We start from the raw sequence: 6296 nt of genomic DNA on the forward strand, positions 1-6296 counted from the left end.
TGAAAACAAAGCTCTGTAATTAATGTATGGTTTTAAGATTCGTTTCATAGATGCTAAGAAGTCAAGTCAAATCCATTTATCTTACTTCACAGAAGTATTTTAAATGCTAGAAAACATTCTGCCCAAACTCTCAGAATGTTATAAAATAGAAATGCTACAGAGTAGGCAAGTACTCAATAAATACTTGTGGAGTGGATTAAGTAGACAAACAAAAACACTTTCTTATATTTAGACAAATATATTTTCCAGTTTTAAATGCAACAGACATTTCTTTTGTCCCCTTGCCCTATATTTTTCTTTAATGAAAAAAATCAAAGGGATAGCTAAACTAATCATATAATAGTAAACATAGCCGAGTCCTATTTTGTATTTATAAGTTAATGAAATCAAGTCTTCAAAGAGAAACCTTATCTTTAAAGAACATCAGGAGGCAGTATTTCAGTAAAAATTCATAAAACAATATTAACATGGGTACTTTTTTGGGATTGGTGACTGCATGCTATGTGACCACTATGGAAAGTGTTTAAAGGTAGATGTAGATTTAAAAGGTTCTGAATACTGATATTTTTATTTTTTAATCAGGATTTAACGAATACTCCCAAACACAGTCCTAGCAAGTTCTATAATCACTAACCATGTGACTACTGTGATTATTATATACTATGATAAACTTTGTACATAATTATTGTGGCTGATTAAATTGAGTAAAAACCTTTCACATGATTTAAAATGTATAAATTTCTTTAAACAGTTAACAAATTTAGTCTGCAAATACTACCTAAATTAATTTCTTATACCCTTACTTCTGCATGAAAATCTCATTAATTTGAAATATAACAGAATTTACTTCCCAGGAATAAAATTTTAGGTCATCACTAACTCTTCATTCTAATTCTCCCCACAAAAATTGTCAGTAAAATTTTCAATTTTTTTTTTGGAATAGTTCCTGTATTTCCCCTTTCTCCATTCTTGTTATCATATTCTGAACTTGGCCAATGGTTCTGAAACTTGGCTCCACATTTGAATAACCTGGGGATCTTTAAACACTAGAGACCTGGCTCCACCCCCCACACTGTAATTTAATTAGAATGAGGTACAGCCTGGGTACTGGTAATTCTAACGTGCAGCAAATCTGGGCACCACCAACCTTGGCTCTAAACTATATAAGCTTTTAAAAATCTGTCACAAAGTTTCCTTTCCTATAGCAAGTTCTATACAGAATCCTAATTTTCTTTTTTACTTTTCTATATTATTTTTCTCTATCAAAATTCCAAATTTTCAATATATGGATTATTTGACTCACATCTCCTCTTGAAATGGGATAATGTCATCTTGTCTAAAAAATGCAGAAATTATACTGGATGATTCCTAAGGTTTCTTCCCACTCAGAATATATGTAGTTCTCAAAAAATACCAAATCAACAGTACTTTCTGGATTATCAAACACACCTAATGCCCTTCTTCAGTTTTCCTTCTACCCTCCTTTTTCTAGTGAGTTGAACCATATGAAATTTGGCAATATTAGACCATTTTTAACCTAAACAAACAGCCATTTCATATGATTTGCCCTAATATCTTCCTCCCACTTATCCTTTATACAAGAACCTTTTAATGTAACAGCCCAAACTAAACTATTTCTTACTTGAAGACCCCACTGAAATCGCAATCCCTTGTTACAACCTAGAAAGACATTATGACAAGAAAAGGAAATAGAAATGGGTCCATTCCTGATGACCAAGCATGCCTTTTTTTATGTTCTACCTATACTTGAGTGAGGTAGAGCTATTAAATGAAGATAATGTCTAATGGTTTCTCTAAACAAGTACTTACACTGACTACTTAAAAAGGATAAACTGTTTGTTTGTTTTTTATTTCTTGCACTAGAGTATCAGGGGAACCCAAACTAAGACAGTGTTCCATTTTTTTATTGCGGTATAATTAATATTCTTGAACAACATTATATTAGTTTCAGGTGTATAACATAATGACTCGGTATTTGCATGTATTGTGAAATGATCAACACAATAAGTCTAGTTAACATCTATCACAATACATAGTTACAGAATTTTCTTCTTGTGATCAGAATTTTTAAGATCTACTCTCTTAGGGGGCCAGCTGAGTGGTTCAGTTGGTTAAAAGTTGGCTTAAGAGCACGAGCTCTGAGCAACAGGGCCACCAGTTCGATTCCCACATGGGTCAGTGACACTGCGCCTAGGCTGAGCTGTTGCTGAGCTGCCAATAGGTGGCAGGATGGATCAGCTGGTGAGAGCACGTGCTCTTAACAACAAGACTGCCTGTTCAATGGTGGGCTATGCCCACCAGCAACTAAGACTGAACTTGGCACCTTGAGCTGAGGTGCCGCCTGGATGGCTCAATGGATAGGGCATGCGCTCTTAACAACAAGGCTGCCGGGTTTGACTCTCACATGGGATGGTGGCTATGCCCACCTGCAACTAAGACTGAACTCGGCACCTTGAACTGAGCTGCAGCCTGGATGGCTCAGCGGATAGAGCGTGCGCTCTTAACAACAAGGCTGCTGATCCGACTCCCCGCATGGGATGGTGGCTACGCCCACCCACCAACTAAGACTGAACACAACACCTTGAGATTAGAGGCCACAAGCTGCCGACGGGAAGCCAGATGGCGACTGGCGCCCTCCACAATGAAGACTGAAGAACAACAACTTGGCTGGTCCCCCTCCTAAATTCCCCAAATCTTTTCCCCTCCCCCAATTCCCCAATAAAAATCTTTAAAACAAAACCAAAAAAAAACAAAAACAAAGAAAAAAAAAGATCTACTCTCTTAGCAACTTTCAAATATGCAATACAGTATTATTAACTATAGGTACCATGCTGTACATTACATCCCCTTGACTTATTTATTTAATAACTGGTAGTTTGTACCTTTTGACCCCCTTCACCCATTTCCCATTTCAGCCCCCCACCCCACACTTCTGGCAACCACCAATTTGTTCTCTGTATTTTTGAGCTTGGGTTTTCTTGGGTTTTGTTCTTGTTTTTATATTCTACATATAAGTGAGATCATACAATATTTGTCTTCCTCTGTCTGACTTATTTCACTTAGCATAATATCCTTGAGGTTTATCTTTGTTGTTGCAAATGGCAAGGTTTTATTCTTTTTTATGACTGAATAATATTCCATTGTGTATATATACATTTTTTTAATCCATTCATCCATTGATGGACACTCAGGTTATTTCCATCTCAGTAATTGTACATGCTGCAATGAACATAGATGTGAATATACCTCTTTGAGTTAATGTTTTGGTTTTCTTTAGATAAATACCTAGGAGTAAAATTGCTGGATCATAAGGTAATTCTATTTTTAATTTGGGAGGAACCTCCATACTGTTTTCCATAGCGGCTGCACCGATTTACATTCCCACCAACAGTGTATAAGGGTTTCCTTTTCTCCACATCCTCCCCAACATCTGTTATCTTTTGTCTTTTTGATAAAATCCATTCTAACAGGTGTGAGGTGTGAGGTGCTATCTCTTTGTGGTTTTCACCTGTATTTCTCTGATGATTAGTGATGATATACATTTTAAGAGATTATTTTTAAATAATTGCTTTAAAATTAATGTTGCAGCTAGTTCTTGATGACTTGAACTTTAATGGCTTCAGAAAATGATCTTTATTTTAGTTTTTCAAATTATTAAAAAGCAAATATAAATATAAAACATTAATTTGAAATTATTATTTTAAAATAACCTTTTCCTTTAATAAAAAATATAGACTGAACAGAAAACATAATCAGAAAAAGGTACCAAACAGAAAAAGTTACCAAAACCAAACTGCAACACAAAGTTAAGACTGCCTCTGGTCTCACACCTCATACACCTGCTAGAATGGCTGATTTCAAAAAGATAAGCAACAACAAGTGCTGTCCAGTGTGTGGAGAAAAGGGAACCATTGAGCACTGTTGGTGGGGATGTAAACTAGTACAGCCAGTATGGAAACAGACTGGAGGGTCCTCAAAAAATTAAAAACAGAATTACCATATGATCCAGCAATGCCGTTTCTAGGTATTTATCCAAAGGAAATAAAAACAGGCTCTTGAAGAGATATCTGTACCCCCATTTTCAGTGTCAGTCAATTGATAAGTGGATTAAAAAAAAAGTTTTACACACACACACACACACACACACACACACACACAATAAATATTATTTAGCCATGAGATAGAAGGAAATCCTGCCATTTGCAACAACATGGATGGACCTTGAGTGCGTTATGCTAAGTAAAATAAGTCAGACAAAGAAAGACAAATACTGTATGATCTCATCTATATGTGGAATCTAAAAAAGCAAAACTCATGGAAACAAAGACCAGAATGGTGGCTGGGGGCAATGAGGAGGTGTTGGTCAAAGAGAGCAAACTTCTAGTTACAGATAAATAAATTCAGAGAATCTAATAGTAAAAAGTTTAAAAATAAAAATAAATATATATATGACCTAACTATAAGGTAAAATCTAAGTTGTGAAAAATATTCATCAATAAGCTATACCAAGCTATTGAGGGGGAACAGAATTCGCCACCCTAAATTATGTCTCTTGGGGAGACTCATTATTTTAAGTTGGTTATTTTTAAGAAATGAAAGTCTCAGACAGAAATTTTGGCCTTCTCCCTGTCTAAAAGAATTTAGATAGAGGACCTGCTTAAGAAAGGGAGCTATCATTATGTATGACTTAGTTTAATGTGAATTATTATGTGAAAGACAGGAAGGAACCTAGCAAGGCCCAAAGTCCTCTCTGTGTCCCATTGCTAAAAATGGCCAAACACTTGTTTACCAACCATTTGCTTTTGCACATCCAGGAGAACCGCCTTCCTGCCCTTTCAAGTCCCAGGCCACTGCTCCGTTTTCTCCTTAGCTCGAGATGCTGCCCGTTTGTTCCCTGGTCCCATATTCTTACAGAACCTCGTGTGCACATATGTAATAAATTTGGTTGTTTTCTCCCATTAATCTGTCTCATGTCCATTTGATCATTAGACCAGCCAGAAGAACTGAGAGGGAAGGGGACAAATGCCCCCCTCCCCAACACTGTGCTGTGTAGGGAATTTCTGAACATGAGTCCTCTTAACTCTGAATTTCAGGACTGACTGCAACTTGCACACATATCAAACTTAGTCTGGAGCTTTACCACTCTCTGGACCCAGCAATCCTGAAGTTCTCAAAACCACCCCAAGTAGAAAGAGCCGCTCAGCTCACCCTGCTGTACCAGTGATGTTTCAGGGGAGAACAGACAGACACAAGAAGCTCATATGGATGGCTTTCTTAGTGGAAGGCTAAATTTAAGCTTATAGCATTAATACTGACTTGACTATTAACTTTTACAATTTAGCTAACTTATCTTCTTAATGTGTCAACTCACTGAATAAGCAGCTAAAGCCTAACTTATACTAAATTGTAGCTATCTCAGACAGGGTTAACCTTCACCTGCCCACTTACATTTGCTGACCTTGTGATCCCAGACTTATCTCTCTACCCAGAGCCAGTCATCTGAAAAGCACACCCCACTGGTCACTGATGGAACTAAGGCGAGGACTCAGTAAGAACACCATGTAATGAGGTCATCATAAATTCACATCCGACCACTGCTGGAAAAACATCACGGCCGGCTCATGGTTTAAAGACAACAGAAAGTTTGTATGCAATACATTCATGTATTTCTTTAAAGAGGCTCACTCATCAATTTTACACTGGCTCTGAAATATCTCATGCAATCTAGTTCGAGTCATGTTGATAATGCATGATAATCTTTTTTTTCTTAAGTCAAAGAAATAACGAGAATTACTTGTCATTAGGATTTACGATTATCTCTTAGTTCCCAATTTTATCACATTCAATAATCTTTTATAACATTACATAAAACTATTCAAAATGCCTCTTAAAATGTTTTTGTCTGAGCCATTTCCTGCAAAAGGGTCGGCTAGAATGTTATATTTGGAGGATATGTTTGGGTCTGACCTAAAATAAAGGCTAAGCAGTAAACATAAAATTCACTTAGGAGGTAAGGCACCTCAAAGGGGTGGGAAATTATCCCTGCAATCAGCTGACACTGAGGTGTGATGAGAGGCCTTACTATTGCTAATCAAGAGAAACAAACTCATGTCCTGTTGGGGAGACCACTTCATAGTCCATAGTCGGTGTAGAGGCCTGACCACCGCACTGTATTTCTGAAACTGATGTTGAATAAGATTGTATGTCAACTATAATTATATATACATTTAGTCTCGGGACATGGAATAGAGAGGGGGATTGGAATCAATGGAATT

General features: G+C 36.8%; 1 protein-coding gene across 4 annotated transcripts in view; it reads right to left on the reverse strand.

Moving 5' to 3' along the window:
- VPS50 (VPS50 subunit of EARP/GARPII complex) overlaps positions 1-6296 on the reverse strand; it is a 131804-nt gene that overhangs the window by 116198 nt on the left and 9310 nt on the right. The gene's annotated exons all lie outside the window — the stretch shown is intronic.

The sequence above is a fragment of the Hipposideros armiger genome, unplaced genomic scaffold (genome assembly GCF_001890085.2).
Source record: "Hipposideros armiger isolate ML-2016 unplaced genomic scaffold, ASM189008v1 scaffold_737, whole genome shotgun sequence".
Classification (NCBI taxonomy): Eukaryota; Metazoa; Chordata; class Mammalia; order Chiroptera; family Hipposideridae; genus Hipposideros; species Hipposideros armiger.